Source organism: Hyperolius riggenbachi, chromosome 10 (assembly GCF_040937935.1).
Source record: "Hyperolius riggenbachi isolate aHypRig1 chromosome 10, aHypRig1.pri, whole genome shotgun sequence".
NCBI classification, from domain to species: domain Eukaryota; kingdom Metazoa; phylum Chordata; class Amphibia; order Anura; family Hyperoliidae; genus Hyperolius; species Hyperolius riggenbachi.
In genome coordinates this window covers 189736721-189761058 of record NC_090655.1, presented here as the reverse complement: position 1 = coordinate 189761058, position 24338 = coordinate 189736721, and the positions used below count along the sequence as shown (strand labels likewise).

At 42.0% G+C, this 24338-nt stretch overlaps 1 protein-coding gene across 6 annotated transcripts in view; it reads right to left on the bottom strand.

Moving 5' to 3' along the window:
• The window catches only part of ZMIZ1 (zinc finger MIZ-type containing 1), a 483594-nt gene extending 461733 nt beyond the window's left edge, over positions 1 to 21861 (bottom strand). For 5 of the 6 annotated variants that reach the window (XM_068255450.1, XM_068255449.1, XM_068255453.1 and 2 more), the window contains exon 1: positions 21507 to 21717. The gene's annotated coding sequence lies outside the window, so the exon portion shown is untranslated. The other variant, XM_068255451.1, reaches the window with a different exon arrangement.
• Between the last annotated feature and the right edge of the window lie 2477 nt (positions 21862 to 24338).

Genomic DNA, 24338 nt, shown 5'->3' with positions numbered 1-24338 from the left:
AATTAAAAAAAAAAAAAAAAATTTACAATTTAAAAAAAATACATAAATAGTTACCTTAGGGACTGAACTTTTTAAATATTTATGTCAAGAGGGTATAACACTGTTACTTTATAAACTATGGGCTTGTAATTAGGGATGGACGCAAAACTGAAAAAAATGCACCTTTATTTCCAACTAAAATATTGGCGGCAAACATTGTGATAGGGACATAATTTAAACGGTTTTATAACCGGGATAAATAGGCATATACATTTAATGGGTTTTAATTACAGTAGCATGCATTATTTAAAAACTATAAAGGCCGAAAACTGAAAAATAATAATTTTTTTCCCACATTTTTTCCTATTTTCCCATTAAAACACATTTAGAATAAAATTATTCTTGGCATAATGTCCCACCTAAAGAAAGCCTAATTGGTGGCGAAAAAAACAAGATATAGTTCATTTCATTGCGATAAGTAATGATAAAATTATAGACGAATGAATGGAAGGAGCGCTGAAAGGTGAAAATTGCTCTGGTGGTCAGGGGGTAAAACCCCTCAGTTGGGAAGTGGTTAAGTCTCCGGGCGCCGCTTTTAAAACGTTATTTTTCTCCGGCGCCCTTTTTTCCTATCGGGCGCCCATTAAACGATATTTATTATAGGAGTGAATGGCGGCGCCCGATTTGTCCACTAGCCTCAGGCGCCCGAATTTACTGTTTCCCTAAAGACCTCTACATATAAAGCGGTATGTGCGCTTCACTTACAACAACATACCCCATTACTAAGAAAAGCTTTACCCTAGCCTAAAAAAAAAACAAACTAACATTTTTGCATATCAGCAGGATCTCATACTGGCAGATGAAGAAAAATAGTAACTTTTGATGCAAAGAAAAAGCGTGTGAAAAAAACAATGACAGGTTAATCCAGTAATCATACGGATTATACAAGACACTCATTTCAGTATGGCTATGTATTGGCGTAACTCAGGATATTGGACAAAGAGTCTATGAAAGAATAATACACCCACAAGTATAAGTTAAATCTGCAAGAATGTTTGATACTGAGTTAAACCTGTGCTAAATGATATTTCATACTTAAAGCAGAAAAGATTTTGACATCACCTGAATAATATGTCTGTTGTTGCCGGTATTCTTTTTTAGGCTGTATCCTAAACAATTCCCTACCCCCAACACACACACACTAAAGTGATCCTCCAGACTAAAAATCTACTCAGCAGCACTGAAAGGCTTGGTGTTTTTTTTTTTAACAGTTTCACAGTATCAGAACTTTGTTTTTCTTACCCAAGCCTCATTTTTAGCTGCACAGAAGAAAACTGCCCAGGCATTTTCCCCCCTGATGCTGTGCAAAGCATGATAGAATTTCTGATGATGTTGTTCTCCTTCTGCTGTTTTGTTGCAATTTTTTTTTTTTAATTTTATTAATTTGAGATTTGAAGCCTAGCGCGCGCAGCTGGGAGGGGTGATCAGGACACACGACAGTTGGAACTGTGTCTCATGCTCCCTGTCACCTCCTTTCAACTAAAAAGATGGCTGCCCCCATGCAATCACAAACATTTGCCTGTTCTTTTAATACAGGGTGGATAAGAGATTATATTACCTATCTATTTTAATTAACCACCCTGGCGTTCTGATTAAATCGCCAGGGTGGCTGCGGGAGGGTTTTTTTTAAATAAAAAAAAAACTATTTCATGCAGCCAACTGAAAGTTGGCTGCATGAAAGCCCACTAGAGGGCGCTCCGGAGGCGATCTTCCGATCGCCTCCGGCGCCCAGAATAAACAAGGAAGGCCGCAATGAGCGGCCTTCCTTGTTTTGCTTATATCGTCGCCATAGCGACGAGCGGAGTGACGTCATCGACGTCAGCCGACGTCCTGACGTCAGCCGCCTCCGATCCAGCCCTTAGCGCTGGCCGGAACTTTTTGTTCCGGCTACGCTGGGCTCAGGCGGCTGGGGGGACCCTCTTTCGCCGCTGCTCGCGGCGAATCGCCGCAGAGCGGCGGCGATCAGGCAGCACACGCGGCTGGCAAAGTGCCGGCTGCGTGTGCTGCTCTTTATTTCATTAAAATCGGCCCAGCAGGGCCTGAGCAGCAGCCGCTGGCGGTGTTGGACGAGCTGAGCTCGTCCAGACCGCTCAGCTGGTTAACAATGTAACAACTAATGTAACTTAACCACCCTGGCGTTCTATGGATTGCGCCAGGGTGGCTATGCAGCACTAATTTTTATTTTATTTATTTTTTTTAAATCATGTAGCTAGCCTAGCGCTAGCTACATGATAGCCGCTGAGCAGCGGCATCCCCCCCACCCCTTCCGATCGTCTCCAGCGATCAGAGCAAACAGGAAATCCCGTTCAGAACGGGATTTCCTGTTTGGCTTCCCCGTCGCCATGGCGACGATCGTGATGACGTCATGATGTCAGAGGGAGTCCCGATCCACACCTCAGCGCTGCCTGGCACTGAATGGCCAGGCTGCGCACGGGGTCTCGTGGGGGGGGCCTTGTTATGCGGCAGGTAGCGGCGCATCGGCGGCGATCGTCTCCAACACGCAGCTAGCAAAGAGCTCGTCCATACCGCTAAGCTGGTTAATGACATGATGTTTCTTTAGGCTGACGTTCCCCTTAAAGGCTTAGTTCACACTACAAAATCATTAAGGCTGGATTTACATTTTGTGTGTTGCATAACGCACTCATCAAAATGTGTGTGAACTGTAACGGACGCTGAAGTTAATTCAAGGCCTGCATGCAGGAAGTTAGAATAATGTGATCCATTACATACAGAGGTGTGATCAGGCCCATACAATTGTATGAGCAGAGAGATCTGCAATGCAATGGGCGTAGTGTGAAAGGGCCCTCAGCACTCATCTTTGGTGATTTTGCAGCATGATGCGTGCGTTGCATCGGCATTTAAGTTTCCCGTTGTGATCAAGTGGACAAGGGGCCTTAAGATTTGTTAGATTAGAGTCCCCTACATGGGGTCTTTCCACACACAGCTAAAGATGTTCTAGAACAAGATTTAGTGAAGGATTTGGTGTCTTAGAGAAAAGGGAACAATCCAATGGGTATTAGTTATAAACATTTTCCACCAAGTCCCAACAGGCAAGCATGGTAACACATGTGAGCACCACGAGCCCTCCCTTAAAGTGCTGAAAGGCCCCAACTATGCTACTAACAGAGGTGCTCTGTTCCATCTCCGTAGAGGAAAGACTGAGCCACCCAAGGCCTACCTAGCAGGAAACAATGGCAGCTTTTCCAAGGTGTCCATTTCCCAAAACGCTGCTGGAGGTGTCTGCAGGAAACCTACAGACATGAGCTAAAGATTTGGAGCAGGCAGCAGTAACAGCTGTAGGAGAAAGTTGCAACTACAAGGCCATCAACTATATACCCTTAGTGCAGGCCATCAACTATATCTACTTAGTGCAAGTCCCCTTAACCTGCCCTGTGACAGTCTCCATTAGCACACTCACATAAGCATAACAGAAATCATAACAGACTTCCACACCTGTCCAACTGATTGTTCCATCTTCAAAAATATTCAGCCAGCTGTCATCTATAAATACTGGAAAATGGTCAGATCGGGCGACTAAATTCAGGTCTCTGGAAGTTTTAGGTTTTATAAACATTCACACAGCAATTGAAAACCCAAGCAACAAAAACAGTCAAGAAGGGTGAAAATGTTATTTGCATGACATTAGGGAGGTTAGTAAAACTCCCAGGCAAAGCACAGAAACAGACCTGATTGTTAGCCACCCAGCAGACAGCTGGTTACTGGGTCAGATTTCTAATACTCCCCTGGGAAGTAACACCGCAGGCTAGAGGGAGGAGGAGCAGGATCTACAGACCAGCCACTACTTAGGGCTTACATGACCACTGACCCTCCCAAGACAAATCAATGTGGTCTTGGAATAATATATTCATTTCACATATAGGGTCAGAACACACAGAACTTTAGAGTGTGACTGTCAGTACTACTTGTTGGCTGCAAGTACCCAACTTTATTATTTTCCTTCAGCCCTCCTGGGAAAGGGGTAGAATATTTTTTTTCTCTCCTCTTTTTCTACTTGAAAATGATGTAAGATTATCTTTGTTTAGTAGCAGGAAGACTTTGTCTTCAGAGAATAAACTCTCACTTACATTCTCTGCACTATCTCCAATCAGAGACAGAGTTATGAAATCTCTTTTATGAGGCCTTGTAAACATGAGTCTTGTGGTTAACTGAAATGCTTTATTACTCAGCAGAATAATTGTAACTTATCACTTCTATTTTCTTCATTGATGAGTTTTAAAAGACCAGCAATCTCATAATGTGTACTTGGCTAGCTTGAAAACACCAGTCTTTAACAAGAAACGTAACAGGCTTTATTCAAAGGACTCAACTGCACAATATTTATACATCCACAACAGCCTCAACATTTCAGATGTTAAGAAACAAAACCTACAATCTTTTCAAATTTACTTTTCATAGCTCACCTATGTCAACTACCATTACTACTATAAAATAAAGTGAAGACTGCTAAGAGATCGTGTCATGTGGGAGGGAGCGCAGTAGAAATGCCCTAGAAGTATTGTGCTTCTGCCTTTAAAAATGTACAGTTTAGGCCTTTTTTAAAGTAAACCTGAGGCAAAAGGGAGCATAGTATGTTTACTTCTCCAGGGCTTCACCCAGCTCTCCCATCCCCCCCCCCCCCCCCCAAGTCCATCTGCTCCCTCAATTTCCTTCCAGTCCTCTCCGTTGTGCCACTAAAAAGTCTGCTACTTTGCCGAGTTGCCTACTACTGCGCAGTCCTGCCCATGTGCACCACCTGCTTGTGCTACCATGGCATGCACAGACTTATGTCACGTGAGCAAAATCCTTTTCTCTCTTTTCAAGGCCACCTAGGTCAAGAAACTATCATGAGTACCGATGTCCCATAACGATGCTTAGCGATTCTTAGTGCAGAACCTTTAAGCCACACAGCGTATCCGCAACAAACAAATTCATTGTTCTTAGACCTCCCCTTTACCACAACCCTGTGATTACATCAGGTACCTAAAAAGAAGATTCATTTCCTTCGGAAATGTATATTTACTATCCTACTCTTTGTAACAATTGTGAGATCAAGAAATGAGTGGAATTCTATCCAATATGTATCCACACAGCAATAAAAACATGACACAGATTCTATCCTTCCCTTGCATCAGTTCATCCCAGCTTTAGACAGGGATTACACTTGAGAGGAATGTCATGCGTTTTTGCCACCATGTGAAAACGCTAATAACGCTTTCCTATGGGGCCACTGTGTTTTCAGTAGCCATCTGCGAAAATACAACCTGCACTACCTTTCCACACAACACATTCCATATTCCATGGCTACTGTAAAAAAAAAAAAAAAACCGCAGGCGGTCAAATCACAGACAAACTCCCATATTGCATGGAAACTCTTGTGAGGAATCAGACAGTGTGATCCTGACCTTATGCTGTAGAGAAGCAATGGTCGAGGAGATGCAAATAATTTCCAAATTATGTAGATTTATGTTTTATTTATGCAAATGCATGAACTTAAAAAAATCAAATCCAACCTTAGAGCAAAATATTATTTACAGTCACACTTCAGAGAGTATTTTGGAGAAGCTGAGCACCAGGGCTGTGAAATCGGTACAAAAATCATCCTACTCCGAAGTTTATGAAACCACTGACCCTGACTCCAGGTACCACCAGGTGACTCCTCAACTCCACAGCCCTGCTGACCACACAAAAAAAAGGTACACAGCTACATTTTCACTTTCACTTAGAAAAACAAAAAGCACACACTTAGCAAAGGTCTTCTATACTAATAAAAAGCAATACAGCATAGCTTCAGGACCTATTAGTACAGTGTATCTGGCTATATTTCCCTCCGTTGAAAATGCAGTAGTTGCTAACATCGATTAATCTGAAAGGAGGAAGAGAAGGTATCACTGTCACAAAAAAAAAAAAAATAATAAAAATACTGTACATAAATACAGACACCCACTTATTTTATACCAGCAGCCTTTGTTAATTTCAAGGGCAAGGTGTAAAATCAACCCTGGTACAATACGGGCTCGAAAAACAATGGAAGGTAGGTAGTCAATGCTTTTACACTCTACAAAAGGTGCCTAGCTATCAAATTTTCCTTAGATTGCTGTCAGTGGAATGGCTCCTAGCTAGAGTGGACAGGTTAGATCTGGGGCCATATGCAATTAACTTTTTCACCTGAGTTATCTCCTAGGAGATAATTTTCATCTTCTGTTTCAACAAAATTTTCAGCATTTTACAACTGAAAAAGTATCCAAAAGTTGATTAAAAAGTACTATCAAGTTTGTTTGGAGTATTTTCTTGCTTGCTGGTGGCTTAACATACATTTTGTGACAAGTTGTGAAAATATCACCTTGGAGAAAACTCAGGTGAGAAAGGTAATTGCATATGGGCCCTGGAGTCATATTTTGTCACCTCTGTTAAAAGAACTCCTGGAATTTGGCATTGGTCAAGTGGTAGTATGGTTACCTAGCAGCTATATAATAAGGGCATCTCTCTGGATTAGGAACAGAAAGTGAAAGTTTCTTACTCCAACCTGAACAGAAATACATTACAAAAAAACAAAAAAACAAAAACTAGAGCTTTAAGCTATGCATAGACTTTAGATGATATTCAGATTAGGTAACTGGAAATTTTAAAGAGACTAAAATGAAGATTAAAATTAACCAAAGATTGAACTTGGTGCCAATAAGTTGCTAATACTCCCTTTCCCATGAGAAATCTTTAACTTTTCTCAAATAGATCATCAGGAGCATGTGTATGGCTGATCGTGTGGCGAAACCCCTCCCACAGTGTGATGTCATTACCATGGTCCTGACAGTTTGCTGTTAGTGAACCTTGTTGCATTGTGGGAAATAACGGCTTTTTCCAACTGCCAAGCAAGCAATATCTCCCTCTGTGCATAGAACTCTCAGTAAACAAACATTCTGTACAGATCACCTGTGATATTTCAGAATGTATTTCAGAGAGAGGAAAGATTTTACAATGGGCAAACACTGACAAAATCAATAGTAAATATAAACAATAAGAAATTTTATCCATTATGTTATTTTTACTATAGTTCCTCTGTGTACAAGTGACCCCAATGTCCCGGGCATCCTCTGCACTGACCCAGTTACATTACTGTCGCCAATGCCTATTATTCTCAGGGGTTCAGTTCTACTTTGAACCACATTTTTTGTTAGCAATACAAATAGTGCACTGTACAAGTTGTCACCATCTACTTCTGGTTAAAGAACATGGCTTAAAAAGTTTAAGTCAGGAACTTAAAGCGCAGAATTCCTAATAGCTGCCACACTGACGCAATACAACAGCGCTTAATATGATCTATTGATTAAGACTTTATTTGTACATTGGATGATCATTCTGAAAGAGAACTGACAACACTGTAGGACTAGGAATTACAATTTCAAACATTGTTGTGAAGTTGAAGCCCTCTAGGAGACTATTTCCTGTAGTCACAGACATGCAACTGCATCATAAATAAGTAACACAAAACGGGAAATACAGACACTACCGCTGTGCTCCTACCCTCAGTGCCTTATAGTAATATACAGATGGCACAAGGCTAGACAAATGAGTATGGAATTCAGAAGCCTGTCCAGTCAAATTCAGGTGCTAGTGAGAAATGTTCAGGAGACGGCTCAATTGACAAGCAGAGAAAACCTCAAACCACTCTGGCTACCTAGCTTCAGGGGTTTTCCCAGTCCTTCACAAGATTAAAAGTTGCCCAAAACAGTGGATTCCTGAAGGGTGGCCAATAACTTTGAGGGACACCAGTACTTGCACTTGATTATCACCCAAATTAATAAAGAATACTGTATATTCCGGTGTATAAGACGACTGGGCGTATAAGACGACCCCCCAACTTTTCCAGTTAAAATATAGAGTTTGGGATATACTTGCCATATAAGATTACCCCTCTTCCAACGCAAACCAAATAAAATTTTAAAAAACATCATATACTGGTGCTATGTATGAACAGATGCTGGTGCTGTACTGTATGTGGTACCCGGTATATAACAGTATACAGACGATTAACTGGTTGGATTGGTCAACTCTCCCTAAGCGGATTGGTCATCTCTCCTTGTCTACCTGTTTATTAGAGCGGTATGGAAGAATAGATCGCACTGTGCCCATAAAACACCCCTCTTTCACCCTTCTGGCCCACCCTTGTATGCTATTTGCCTCCTTCTCTGCCTCTCAGATCTCACACATGTGCGCCTGCGCAGCTTCACTACAGTCCTCAGCAGCGAGATCTGAGAGTTGTTAACAGGATAGGGCATATCACCCGGCATCAATGACACGCAGCGTATAACATGACCCCTGACTATTCAGAAGATTTTCAAGGGTTAAAAAGTAGTCATACGCCAGAATATACAGTAATTGTTATGGCTCTGAGTTGATGCATTCTCCTATAAGCCATCACTGCTTTATTACAGCTTAACGGGATTGTAAAAGAGAAGCCATTCTCACTGTTTATCGTCACTTATGTTTAATTTCTTTCCTCCCATTTATGAATGGGGCTATTAAAAAAAAAAAAAAAAAAAAAAAAAAAACTACCACAGACGCTACTACATTCATTAACATAGTAGCGATGAATCACTACCGCACGGCAATTGAAATGATCAGCTGTTGCCAAGTAACGCACGCTACACTGCTACTAGCGCACGTAGTGTGCCCCGAGGTATCATTAAAGAGAACCTGAACTGAAAATAAAAAGTCAAAATAAACATACACGGATCATACTTACCTCCCATGTAGTCTACGCATCAATCCTTCTCTCCTGCATCTTGTTTGTCCACTGAGATCAATGGAATTCTCTGTCCTCCATTTTGAAAATGGCCATTACCACATAACAGCTTCCTGGTCAGCACACTGTTAAACTGTAATATCGCCCACTTGAGCCATAGGGAAACATGGACATTACCGTGCACATTCAGTTGTAACTGACAGCAGCTGATCTATAACTGACAGAAACTGGTTCATTTCAGTTCTGACAAAATCTTGTAAGAACTGGAAGGAATCATTGTAAGAAGAAAATGGTGAGCTTTTGAGAGGAACTGACTGAGGTAAGTATGTAATATTCATTTGCAGCTACATCATGTATTTATTTTAAATAATTTTACTCAGTTCAGGTTCCTTTTAAGTCACGCTAATTTATTAGCGCACAATACTAAAAATGAATCAAGCCCCAAATTTTTTTTTGTCCAGTCTTACCAAATCTATGTAATAAAAGAGAAAACTGTGAATATATTGAATGGATATGTTTAGGCAATCTCTGATATTACATAGAAATAGTATGACTGGACAAAAAAAATAATAATGGATAATTAGCAGTGGCGTAGCTAAGGAGCTGTTGACCCCGATAAAAGTTTTACATTGGGGCCCCCAAAGCACTCTATACATAACAATTGATACGGCCCACCAAACCCTGCCAATGGCAACTACAGTGTCAGAGGTGCAAGTAGGGAATGGGGAGCAGTTTGTTAATGATTACCACTATTCAAAGTATTTATAGAAGAGAGTATTAAGAGCACAAGACCAATAGAGCTAAAACTGTTTGCGGGGAGGGCCCCCGATGCAGTCGCAACCTCTGCAACCCCTGTTGCTACGCCCTTGATAATTAGTAGGCACATTAAGTGTGATCAAATTGATATTATAGGTGAAATAGAGGAAACTGTATAGGAAAAATTTGCCAATACAAACGTGTAATTCTTGCTTTTGTCTTTGGACACCAAATTTTAGTACCAACCACATGTATATTGGGTTTACAGGCTCTTCAGCATCTAAGGTGCACTCTATAATTCTTTCCTCCAAAACACATTACAGTCACATTAACCTACATGAACACAAAAACTCTAAGCTTGCAACCTTTAGCAAGGACTTCTATGTCTGCAGTGACCAACATAAAAACGCATGTACTGGTACAAACACTTTCATTTTCTATTTAGTAGCACCCACAAACTTATGGTATCCGCTACCATACAATGACCACAAACCAACAAAAACAGCACTGGTCAATGATGTCAAGCCATGTAATCTGTTAGAATTGGCCACACAAACACATAGCCCTCAACTATATACAGACATGAGATAGTAGTCTTCTAATTTAATCATTCACACTCAGGCTGCTAATGCAACTTATGTCTGTAAGGGCCCTTTTCCACTACAGCGTTTGCGATTGCTTAATCGCAAAACCGCAAACCGCTAGTGATTTGTCAAATCGCTACAGTTTGCTTTTAGCATAGGAATCGCGGTAGGTCATTTCCACTACCGCGATTCGTTTTTGACCGGATCGCGATCGCGCGGCGGAGCGATTATTGCCGCGATTTTGCTATGCAGTGCATAGCATAGCAAAATCGCGGCCGCGAACGTCGGGGAATCGCCGGTAATTGCGATTCAGCAATCGCTAGCGTTCAGCGTGAACGCTAGCGATTGCTAGTGGAAAAGGGCCCTAAAAGACATCCCTGAGCTCCTAGGTACTTGCACAATTGGTTAAATACGCATGCTCATAGTTCAAGTGACAGCACTTACCAGCTACAGTGCTTAAATGGATTTATAAGGATGGATAGATTGATTAGCTGACTTTATATAAATTAACCCATGAACATACCATCAGATGGCTAAGTTCCTAGCATTCTATTCTTATAGAGCTCGGGTCCCAAGTTTGAATCTTGAACAGGACATTACAATAACAATAATTATATAATAGTTTCATAGTTTTCAGCTTTTCTCTGCGTTTGGTTGATCTTTCTCCAACATTCCAAAATTATACTGGTAAGATAATTTGCTTGCCTCCCAAACTGGCACTAGAGTATGGTAGGGACATTAGACTAGGCCCCTGTATGGATTACATTGTAAGCTTGTCTGAGGGACAGTTAGTGACATGAATGGGTTGATGTACACTGCGTTACAGCGAAAATGTAAGTACATATAAATGCATAATCCTGCATTCACTAAACAAAAATATCCCTAGTTTTTGTATTATGACATGAAAATTGGTACAAACATACCTAAAAGAAAAAATTGGGACACTGTAAACAAAATGTGTTGATCTAAAATTATGTAAACCCTATATTTAAGTGAAAAAGGCATAAAGACAGCATATCAAATGTTTACGAACGATATAATAGATGAGGAGGAGGCGTCCCCAACGTGAACTATTAAAACAGTAAAAAGGGTAAGCAACAGACTTACTTCAAAAGTAGCACTAAAAAAGTGATTATTAAAAATACTAACGACAACACGTTTCTCAGGTTATTCGCACTTCATCAGGTCAATACTGTATAGAAAACAATGCTAAATTCTGTCTCGGGAGTGCCAGATCTTAGCACTATTTTTGATACATGTGAAGTTTTACCATGTTAGGGGTACCTCCTCCCCTACTAGTAAATTTACACCACTACACATCTCTATACTCCTTTTTTCCCCCTTATAGAGCGACTCAGATCTAGACACATGCAAGTAAACACTGGTTTCTTCACACGTGCTACACCATGGTTGTTGGATTAGCAACCCGGGTTTGGGAGTACATTTTTTCCTACTATTATTAATTTTCTGTTTGTTTTTCCTTTGTGTACAGATTCAGTACCCAACTTCTATATGAGCAATGTATGTTCTTTTTGAATTTTAAGCTAGCAACGTTAAAACAAACAAAAAAAAAATGTTGGGACAGGGACAAGGGGCAACAAAATAAACTTGAAAAACAGAGAAAAGATGGAAGAGGTACACCACTCACTGAAAGGGTGCTGGCAGTAGTGTACACATTTAAGAATAATGTACCTCAAAGTGACATTGTAAAGAATTTAAGTATTTTATCCTCTAAAGTACATAATATTAAAAGAGTAAGAATAATCTGGAGAAATCTTTGTATGTTAGGAACAATATCAAAATTATGTATTGGATAGTTGTTATGTTCAGGCCTTCAGGCATAGACTCAGGAACATTTTCCAAAATCGCTGTGTGTGAGCATCATTTCTCACTGCATCCACAAACAATGCAAGTAGAAACTCTACCATGAAATTTATTTTGCTCTTTACATACGGTAAATCTAGGCTGTTCATGGCGGTGTTGGACTTACAAGAGGAACTCCAGTGAAAATAATGTAATGAAAAAAGTGCTCAATTTTTACAATAATTATAAACGATTTAGTCAGTTTTTGACCATTGTAAAAATGTTTCCTCTCCCTGATTTACATTGAAACATTTATCACATGGCGACATCTTTAGTACAGGCAGGTAATGTCTGTGGAAGGAGATGCTGCTTACTTTTGGCAGTTGGAAATAGCGTTTTTTTCCCACAATGCAACAAGACTCCCACTGTGTGATGTCTGCACCCTGGTGCTGACATCACAGTGTGGGAGGGGTTTCATCACAATAACAGCCAGCCCCCTGATGATCCATTTGAGAAAAGGTAAAGGATTTCTCAAGGGAAGTGGCTATCAGCTATGGTTTGGGAAGAAGATCAATCCTTGGTTATGGTTTCTCTTTAAGGGCATGTTGCAGAAATACTTATTTCCATCACCTTTAGCCCTGAATAATAATAATAATAAAAAAAAAAAAAATCTGTTTCGAACCCCCTTGTTGTCAAGCAAGCCCTTGAAAAATATTTGGGTAGAGGAAAGCCTTAGGGCTCTTTCACACCAGAGCCCACTTCTGGCGTTTTAACGCAAAGTCTATACTTTGCGTTAACCAAGGTAAAAAGGAAAGTCCATAGACTTTCCTTTTACCTTTCACACCCGACGCTGCGTTTCGATACGTTGCGGTACGACACGTCCCGGCGCATTTTATCGTCGGGAATCGCCGTTTCCCCTTCGGGGTAATTAACTACCACCGCCGCTACTCAGCGTCGCACCGGAGTTTCCCGACGACACGCTGCAACGCGTGCAGGAGCCGTTCTCCTGCACGCTTTTGGTGTGTAACGAGCCTTAGAGCTTCTGTTAGTGATTAGGGTGATTGCACACTATACCTGTTGCATTGCGCCTCCTGAAAAACAGATCAAAACACTACAGTGATGAAAAGTCACATTGCACGTTGCTGATGCGACAAATATAGTGCAGCATACATCATAGATTTACCCTTGCACTGCAATGGTTACGTGTGTTGGCCATTAAATGCATAGCAGACTTACAAGTTATTCCAACGGAAATCTTCAGACTGCAAACGCACCAGTGTGGAAGCTCCACTGAAATAGAATTGCATTATTCTGCAATGCAACTGTATCGTCGATTGCACAATGCAATGGACAAAGGGCTTGATTCACAAAGCCGTGATAACTGTTATGGTCGCGCTAGCGTTTTTGCATGCACTGTAACGCGCATAAATTAGCATTTTTGCGCAAAAACAACCACAAGTTTGCGTGCACATTAACGTTTGCGCACGAAAAAGTTACACGCACTATAACGCTAGCGTGACCGTGATAAGAGTTATCACGGCTTTGTGAATCAAGCCCTGGGTGTGAAAGGACTATTCAAGTTTTTAAATTGTGGGGGTGGGGGTGTTAAAAGTTAGACAAGAAACAAAATATACAAAGCATAAGCTGGCCATACACTGGCCCGATTTGCGCCCGTTTCGACAGCAGATTCGATTACTGGGATCGAATCTGCTGCCAATCGTTCGCGCTACACGCCGAATTTCGATCCATTCCGTCCGATCCCGTCGATCGCGTCGTGCGGAAAATAACCGTCGATCGCCCGCGGGTAAAGAGCGCATCGCTAGCGGCGTTCGAGTGCCCGACGACCGACGCAATAGAGCTGCAATACATTACCTGCTCCGCCGGCGCGACTCCCGGGTCTCCGCTCTTCTCCGCTCTGATCTGGTCTCCGGCATGCTTCCCTTCTTCCTGTCCCGGCAGGAAGTTTAAACAGTAGAGGGCGCTCTACTGTTTAAACTTCCCCCAGACAGGAAGAAGGGAAGCATGCCGGAGACCAGACCAAAGCGGAGAAGAAGAGCGGAGACCCGGGAGTCAGGCTGAAATCGGTTCACAATCTGTTTGCAGTCCATACGATCCCTCTCTGATCAGATTCGATCAGATAGGGATCTGTCTGTTGGTCGAATCTGATGGCAAATCGACCAGTGTATGGCTACCTTAATAAGACTTGGGTAGTTGTCTAAGGCAACAAATGGAGATCCGCGTTTCATTCAGCAGCTGAAACCCCAAGTGTTGCTTTGCTTTTGCCCCAGCTTTCCTTGCACCTGCCTGTCTAATTCAGACCCGGAGTACCCTGACTAGATGCTAATCATTACTCCACAGTACATCAGTGCTGTCTGAGCTACCACATGAAGCAACACCGCTGTACTATATTAACTTGGGCAGCACGGTGGCGTAGTGGTTAGCACTCTCGCCTTGCAGCGCTGGGTCCCTGGTTCGAATCCCAGCCAGGGCACTATCTGCAAAGAGTTTGTATGTTCTCTCCTTGTCTGCGTGGGTTTCCTCCGGGCACTCCGGTTTCCTCCCACATTCCAAAAACATACGGATAAGTTAATTGGCTCCCCATAAAAAATTGGCCCTAGACTACAGTACTTACAATACATAATATAGACATATGGCAATGGTAGGGATTAGATTGTGAGCTCCTTTGAGGGACAGTTAGTGACAAGATATATATACACACTGTACAGCGCTGCGTAATATGTTGGCGCTATATAAATACATAATAATAATAATAATAATAATAATAATAACTTCACAGTATTTTAGGACCACACAAAGAAATAAGACCTTTTTCTTCTTGCATAAGTTACCCACATTTAATATTAATATTTTCAGAGCAGTTCAGGACCACACATACGCAATGATGAAGTAATATTTCTGCATACGTTCTCCATATGGGCATTATGTTCACAGAGAAGCACCAAAAAAAAAACATTTATAATATAATTCAGTATCTGTGTGGCATTTCACTTAGGGTACTTTCACAGTAGTTGACCAAATATGATTTTGCATGTGACGGTTGTGATGAGTTTACATACATTTATACATACATTGAATAGTAAAGAAAATTCCCAGATGTCAGTTTATATTACACTAATGTGGAAAATAGAATGAGCCCATAGACTAGAGTGTTTCCGCATTACAAAAACCCACATAGTGCGAATAAGGCCCAATAACTGCTGGTGTAGAGGTGTGGATTATTGTGGATCCTCACTGCAAAACTACAGGGCTCCCAGTATTTACTCATCTCCATTTCAAAAGTTGTTTCTAAGACCTACATTACTTGAAAGCAATAAAATACTGCAGCACAGTAGTAGATACCTTCATAGTAATCATGTACTGATGATCAAATTACACATACAGAACATTCAATTTATGCATACGTGACTGCCTACTACTGCTACCTCTATTCATCATTATGTAGTCAGGCAAAAGGAGGCCACGTTTTTGGTGCAGGATTTTGGAGTCTTATCCATCAATCTTGCATTGAAGTCATGTTGCTGGCCCAGCATCCAAACACCAATCCTTATGGCCCATACTCACGGGCTACAATTGTCGCCGCAACGTCGGCGACAGCTTCTGTCGCGCTGCTGGTCCCTCTTTCGCGTGTGTACGCAGAGGGACCTGGCGAGGAGCTGTCGCCGGCCTGTCGCCCACACGCTCACGTGTGCTGGCGACAGGCAACTTTTGCTGCCCGTGAGTATGGGCCATAAAGAACAGGGAATTTATACTATATTAAAAGCACATGCTTTCTTTCATCGCAGCCCTTAAAGGACAACCAAAGTGAGAAGTATATGGAGACTGCCATATTTACTTCCTTTTAAACAATACCAGTTGCCTAGCAGCCCTGCTGGTCTATTTAGCTGCAGCAGTTTTTGAATCGCACCAGAAATAAGCATGCAACTAAAATTGTCAGATCTGACAACAATGTCTGAAACTCCTGATCTGCTGCATGCTTGTTCAGGGTCTGTGGCTTAAAGTATTACAGGCAGAGGATCAGCAGTACAGTCAGCAACCGGTATTGGTTAAAAAGAAATACATATGGAAGCCTCCATATACGTCTTGCTTCAGGTGTCCTTTAAAGAGAATCCGAGGTATGGAGGGCAGATGGGACACAGAGCCATGTTTTCTACCTAATGACATGGCTCTGTGTCCCCAACCGCCGCACTCTGCCCCCCCACCACCGCACTATAGCCCCCCGAGTCGGTAATTAGAGGGGAGAGGAATCCCCTGTTTAAAATGCCTGCCAGGGGCGTTCCTACAGGGTTTCCTGAGCTGCCAATGGGCATCTCTCTCCCCTGACTGCACCCCCTGCCGCACCCCCACCTCCCTGCACGCTATGAGAGACAACACAGTCTCTCAGCGCAGTGTCATGACCCAGGGGTCACGCAAGTGAAAGTGGATTATTGCAGCCCACAGGAGAGGCTTCCTGATCCACTCAGCCCTGCGGATCAGGTAGCCTACTTCTGTTTTCATTTTTTGAGCCCACCTTGGGCTCTCTTTAAGAACTCTACTCCCATTCACAGCAGTGTTTTAATATTGCTAAACACCGCTGTACCAATTTTGTTGCTGTACTCAGAGGTCTAATCAGCTGTTCTGGTATATCCAACTAGACCAGGTCCAAATTTAATTTGGCTATTATGGCAAGGCCCCGTGCCTCATTAGCTTGCTGTCCTGTACTGCCAATGTGATAGTCTACCTCAGCATTGAGATGGGTTGCTCAGCTTAAAAGGGCACACAACAGAGTACTGGTGCAAAAAACTTAATGAGCAAAGTATGAGTAGGAGTAAAGCCAAGTGTGAATTTTTAAATAACTGAATAGTAACTTAAAGGAGCACTCTAATGACATATAGTAGATTGCAGTAAATTATCTTCCTTCAACACCTTAAAAAAGGCCCTCAAAGCGCACCTTTTCACTCCAGCCTACCCTCCTCACTGGTGTTCTAAACCAGCAACTGAACTCTGGTCCCCTACCTTTCGTGTCCCTTCTTTCCCTCTAGATTGTAAGGGCCCTTTTACACCTAATCAGTTGCTCTCAGTCAAAACGGAAAGAAAACTGATTTTCAAAGTAATGCCCATGTTTTCCTATGGCACCTTTCACACTTAAAGGGGAACTGAAGAGAGAGGTATATGGAGGCTATCATGTTTATTTCCTTTTAGACAATACCAGTTGCCTGGCAGCCCTGCTGATCCTCTGCCTCTAATACTATTAGCCATAGCCCCTGAACAAGCATGCAGCAGATCAGGTGTTTCAGTGGTTCAGACTTATAAGTCTGATCTAACAAGACTAGCTGCATGCTTGTTTCTGGTTTTAATCAGATACTACTGCAGAGAAATAGACCAGCAGGGCTGCCAGGCAACTGGTATTGATTAAAAGGAAATAAACATGACAGCCTCCATATACCTCTCTTCAGTTCCCCTTTAACGCATTTTAACTGAAATCTTCTTCCCAATGCACTGCTATGGAAAAAATGCATACCAACGCCCACTAACGCGTACTAATGCACACTAAACGCATACCAACTGATTAAGTGTAAAAGGACCCTAAGCCTTCGTCAGGATCCTCCTCCTTGTGTCTCCCACCTGTTCATGCACCTCCATTACTGTACACCCATCCTATGGATCTGAGTGAACTCAACTGGCCTAATCTCTTGTCAATGGGGCAGTCTCCTAAGTTTCAACTGGCTCCAGGATTGGAAATGGAATGGTACGTTCACATCAGCGCATTAGCTGTGCAGAATCTGTTAGAATAATGTGAGGTATGCTGTGTGGTACCCCATTATGTGCGCTTTAACAGTTTAACTTTTCCTGTTGAGTGCAGGGCTGTGGAGTCTGTACAAAAATCATACGACTCCCAAATCCAAATCTTCAGTTTATGAAACCACCGACTCCAACTCCAGGTACTCAAAATAGCTCTGACTCAGTCAGAGTATTATAATACTTACCAGGGCTGTGGATTTGGTACAAGAGTCATCCGATTCCCGACTGACTCCAACTCCACAGCCCTGGAACAGTATGCGTCACATCACTCCCATACTGCACCATGGGACTTTCCCCCTCTGTTGCGATGCTGTTTTTACAGGAAATGCAAAGCCCCAGTGCGAAAGTAGCTTAAAAGTTCTGTTCAGCACCAATTTCTCTTTGCTAGTTATATATAAGAAGGCAAATTTCACCAAGCATTGCTTATTAGTTGGAGGGCTTTTGGTCTCTTTTATCCCCCTATACATTCCTAGTGGTTTGGGTCACCCCGAGCTGCTTGGGTACTCTCTAGTTATATGACTAATTGATTTCATTCATGCTTCTCTGGTGCATGTTCTGTACTAAAATATCACTGTAACCAAAACTACAGCTCTTGTCAAACCCATGATCTGTTATAGCTTAGCTTTAATTAACTGTCAAATCGATATACAAGGGTGAAGCAACATCTATGGCAGCTGCTATGGGGCTCTGGAGCAGGAGGGGGTCCAGGCACATCCTCAACTTGTCTGGATCGGGGGCTGACTAAATATCTCCATGCACCATATTACCATGGCAACTCATGGCCATGGAGAGGGAAGGATTCAGTGCTTATGGGACTCCCTCCATAACTTTTCTATGGGACCCCTAGATATAAATTTTATTGGGTTCTTATAAGCAAAATTTGTTGGCACACCGCCATTTTTAAATTCATTTAAAAGCTTATAACAGGGAACTTTAAGCTTTAAAAATTCACCAGCATAAAAAGGAGAAAATACTTTCAACAAAAAAAAAAAAAAAAACTAAATGCAGTCAGCCCTCATTCAGCCTGAAAGTCACACGTGCTCTGCTGCAGACCTTGCTGCTCAATGTGCCTTTTGTCTGAAGGCTGGTGTTTCAACATCCTAGTCTTGAACACAAGAAGAAGGGAAAAAAAAGGGGTCAGCACAAGTCTTCTGTCATTCATAAACCTGAATCGGAGCTCAGAGAACACCAGCCTCTCCTCCCCCCTTCTCCACAGAAGATTGATGCCACAATAAAACAATAACACCCCAGCCTGCAAACAGGGCACAGCACCAAAACCTGTCTGCCTTTTCTCCCACAATGCTGAATACCGAGGCTTCAATGACAGCACCCACTTTGCAAGACTCTTTTAAGGAAATATAAACTAGATTTCAACAGACTGGTTAAAAATAAATCCTTGATATTTATAAATAAGAATAAAAAGTACAAAAAACAAAAAAACACACACTTGAGGGTTCTCAAGTCATTTATTAACAAATCTGAAAGGCTTCACAAAGTGTGTAAAATAAAACAATCATAAAACTTAATCAATTCATTTAACTTTCACAGGCTACTAAAAAAGAAAATTACTAATATAGGATTCCTGAAATGTGCTGTTGAGATATATGTGGCCTTTAAAACCATGAGTAAAGTCATAATTTAGCTGTCAAAACAAATGAACACACAGTGAAGGAACCAACAGACAATCCAACCTGGTATATGAGCAGCTAGATCATATTTTCATTTGCTTTCTGCTTGTTAAAAAGGACAGATGTATTTATAAGTCCATGTCCATTTCCTATCATTCTGCTTGCTAAGGTAGCACCGTGAAACCCCCTATTCTGGGTTATTCTCCTTCACCGCACTCATACCATCTCTTTGGAAAGCTCTGAAAGAGCATTTGTTCAGGCTGCCAAGTTAAATCCTCCTTTCTCATGTCAAGGCTTTGAAAAAGCAGTCAGAACACCAGCTACACTGAGGTCTGCAGAGGTAATAGGAGGAAAGCAATTCCTCTGGCACCACAGGACCATTAGGCCGTTCGCAGATTATGAACTGAAGCACAGGAATATCCACGCTGCCCATGCAGACCGTCTTTATGAAGGCACAGTGCATCTTAACCAGACTTTATACACCCCTGCTGGGGTCAGGAAACCTGGTTTGTTTTGTTTTCACAAACAACAATGCAAATAACATGCAACACACGAAAACAAATAACAGCTTAGAGGGTGACACTGAATTCACAAACACCAATCACTGGGCCAATATTTATAACACATTCATGTTAATGAGAATGACCAGTTTGCTAAATATATCAAGTGCATGTGCTATAAACAGCTCATTACTAATCAGCGGGGAAAAAGTAATATATTAACATATTTGTAATAACCCTATAGGAAAACACATTTTTACAGCAATAAGCTGCAAGTACACTGACACTATGCAAGTTTAATCACATCCATCCTCCCATGTACATGAGAAAACATAAAAACATGTAGTAGTGAATCCAGCAGACTGACACCACATGGGAAATACAAGTGCAGAGGCAGAGATGTTCAGGACTGTTAATCATGGTGCTTGTACTGAATGCTTGTCTGGGCCACACAGGGTTAAACAAATTCAGGCAGTCACAGTAGACATTAGAGGGGGAGTGTTTTCAGTATATACACCAGTAACTATCAGCTGGGTTTGTAAAAGCTGAAGTTACACAGCTCAGTTTAAAAAAAAAAAAAAAAAGTTTGGAAATGTGAAGTTGGAACCTGACCTTATCTCATTCTAGCTCTCCTGAGAATTGACCAATATATGTTTTGAGGAAATCACACATTCTTGAAGTGTTCTAAATGAAGCATTTCTTGAAGCAGATCTCCCTGATAGGACTCCCTCCCCCTTCACAAGAAAAGTGTTCCTTTTCAAATCCCTTTCCTCTCAATGCTGCGAGTTTAAGAAACCCAAATAGTGCATCTGCCATCAGTCACAATTAACTGGTCTGGACCTCAGCTGACATCAGTGCCACACACAGCACACATTTATGCATTGCAGAAATTAAAACATGAATTGGAAAATATATATTGAGCCTAGAAATTGATCAGGGGTCGTTGCTGACAGATAACAACAAAGCAAAAGACAAATAATAAATAAAAAAATATATGCAGACCCCATGTGCACAAATGTATAATTCTACCTATTAGCCAACCTCACATAGAAAATGCCAAAGCTGCACTGTTTATCCAATTAACACTGATAAATAGCTAATTATTGAGTGTACTATATATTGTACCATGAACCACCCGGGCCTGCAGCTTAATGCCAGCACAGGGGAGGTTTATCAATGCCTCTAACCAGACAGATGATGTAAACCCACCTCTGCGATCACTCCAGGGGAATCCCTTGCCCACGGAGCTTACATTCTGTACCACGCTGCACCCTACGCCTTTAAATTTCACTCCACAACAAAGGGAGAAATCCTCACACTAGAAACACCACAAGGCATGCGGAATACAGTTCAATTCTCACGGCTAACTTTCCAAATTACAGCCCAACGCTGGTTCAGGCGCGATCCAGTGACCTAAGGCAGCCCCACATAATGCCTGGCGTGCTCCTTCCCCGGCTCATCATCCCTACCCTCCACCGCTGCCTACACCGAGCACACCACCCGGCTGCCTGCGAGCCATCCCCCCGCCAGCCAGCCAGCCACACACCGATCCTTCACACATCCTCCCAAACCTTCCATGATCCATTGTTTGTGTGACTCTCTCATTCAGAAAGCACAGCCTCAGCCAGAGAGGTGTGAAAAGAGATATTAAACTTACCAGCTGTAGGCAAGGCAGCCCGGGAGCTCCTAGATGAATAATATCCTCTTTTTCTAGGTAGATTTCAGACTTCCACTGTACTCCCCCCTTATTTCTGCTTCTTTCCGTCCCTTTTTTTAGCCCACAGACAGTAAAAAGGAGCTCAGTGTTAGTGAGTAAGTGAATCAACTAGCAGGGAGCACAGTAAGTTGAAGTGTCAAATTACATAGCCTATTCTATTACCATGCTTGGTGGTGGGGAGGAAAATCTGTTCCAGATTTCTAGTGAATGGAGCCGAGTCTAGAAAGACATGTTCCTTGCCCGGAGAGGGATTGCACAAGAGGATTGAGCACGGAATCTAAGCCGGCTGCTGCCTGAATAATTCTGTAAACAAATAAACTGATTTTTTTTTCCTCTCGCTCTCTCTCTCCCCAGCAAGTGTACACCCTCCCAGGGTCATGCCACACGCGGGTATAAACAGGGAGATCTCTACACCAGCCCAGCATAAAAGGGAATACACTGCATGCCTATTACAAGTGCACTTCTGACACTATGGTGATGATTATTATAAAGGAAACATGTTCATGAAATAAAATATTAAATAATATTTTACCCTTTTTTTAGATAAATTAAAATATTTTTTTTTTGTAATTTTTTTAGTGCAGAGTGCAAAGGACTTTTTTTAGTTGGTTTTTCAGAATCTTGGAATGCAAAGCATCATGGTACTTGCAGATATCAGAAATGAGTGAGGCTGCATTTCCACTTGTGCGTTGCGAATCGCCGCGGTAAAAATTCGCATGCTCATGCGAATTTCGCATGCGGGTCTATGCGAATCTTCATGCGAATTCGCATGGATGACGATGTATGCTAACTTAACCATGGCAGTGCTGGTGTGCTTTTCCATTGTTTCTATGCAAATTTTCATGCGAAATTCGCATGAAAATTCGCATACCCACACCTCATGCGACTTTCCTATTAAATACATTGTATGCGATTCGCATAGCGGTATGCGATATGCGAATTCTGATGGCTCTGCCATGCGAATTTTTTCTGCACAGAAAAACGCAAAGGAATCCTGACAAGTGGAAACAGTCCCATTCACTTGTATTGCTATGCGAATTTGCATGCGAAAAACGCATGCGAATTCACGATATTGGAAATGGGCCCTGAGGCTACATTCACACATTGTAGTACATTGGACAAGATAATCGCATAGCAAAGAAGATGCAATTATATTGTAATGACACATTCACATCAGTACATTGAGGCCTGGTGCACACCAAAAACCGCTAGCAGATCCGCAAAATGCTAGCAGATTTTGAAACGCTTTTTCTTATTTTTCTGCAGCGTTTCAGCTAGCGTTTTGCGGTTTTGTGTAGCGTTTTTGGTGTAGTAGATTTCATGTATTGTTACAGTAAAGCTGTTACTGAACAGCTACTGTAACAAAAAACGCCTGGCAAACCGCTCTGAAGTGCCGTTTTTCAGAGCGGTTTGCGTTTTTCCTATACTTAACATTGAGGCAGAAACGCATCCGCAATCCAAAATCTGCTGCAGCCCGGGAGTATGCGTTTCTGCAAAACGCCTCCCGCTCTGGTGTGCACCACCCCATTGAAATGCATTACCCTAGCAGATCCGCACCCGCAAGCAGATCGCAAACCGCAGCGGAAACGCTCCGGTGTGCACTAGGCCTGAGGCAGTGTTCCCCAAACCTGTCCTCAAGGCCCACCAACAGTGCATATTTTGTGGAAATCTACAGAGGTAGGTAATCAGCTCTGCTGAGACACTAATTACCTCACCTGTGCATGTTTGTGGTTTTCTGCAAAACATTTACTGCTGGTGAGCCTTGAGGAGTGGGTTGGGGAACTCTGCATTAAGGTGCCTATATATTACTTGATTTGGGGCATTGAAATCCAGCTGATTTAATCTGACAGAGATTAATACTGCAACATGGCCGCCTGATCAATACATTTCGATCAATTTCCAGTAGAATTGATTAAATGATTGATATGGCATGCTCAAAAAGGCCCGTGGGGTGTGCTTTGATGACGGCACGTGATATTCCAATGATATTCCACGGGGGGTGATAGCCCCAGTCTCTCCCCGTGTAATGTGTGTGTTCAGCCGGGAGTGAGGACTGTGGAAGTAGTTTATCTATCTGCCGCACGCCTACTCTATTGTCTTCTCTCCACTGCCACTAGGGCGGGGGTGTCTGTACTCCTTGACCCCATCTTATGTACTTATATCTAGTGATTAGTGCTGCTCAAATCTGAACTTGGATGAAATCCAGATAGTTGTTTTCTGGTTTTCATCCTGTTAACCACTTGAGGACCTAGGGCTTTCTACCCCTTAAGGACCGGCCACTTTTTTTCCATTCAGACCACTGCAGCTTTCACGGTTTATTGCTCGCTCATACAACCTACCACCTAAATGAATTTTGGCTCCTTTTCTTGTCACTAATAAAGCTTTCTTTTGATGCTATTTGATTGCTCCTGCGATTTTTACTTTTTATTATATTCATCAAAAAAGACATGAATTTTGGCAAAAAAATGGTTTTTTTAACTTTCTGTGCTGACATTTTTCAAATAAAGTAAAATTTCTGTATACATGCAGCGCGAAAAATGTGGACAAACATGTTTTTGATTAAAAAAAACCCATTCAGTGTATATTTATTGGTTTGGGTAAAAGTTATAGCGTTTACAAACTATGGTGCCAAAAGTGATTTTTCCCATTTTCAAGCATCTCTGACTTTTCTGACCCCCTGTCATGTTTCATGAGGGGCTAGAATTCCAGGATAGTATAAATACCCCCCAAATGACCCCATTTTGGAAAGAAGACATCCCAAAGTATTCACTG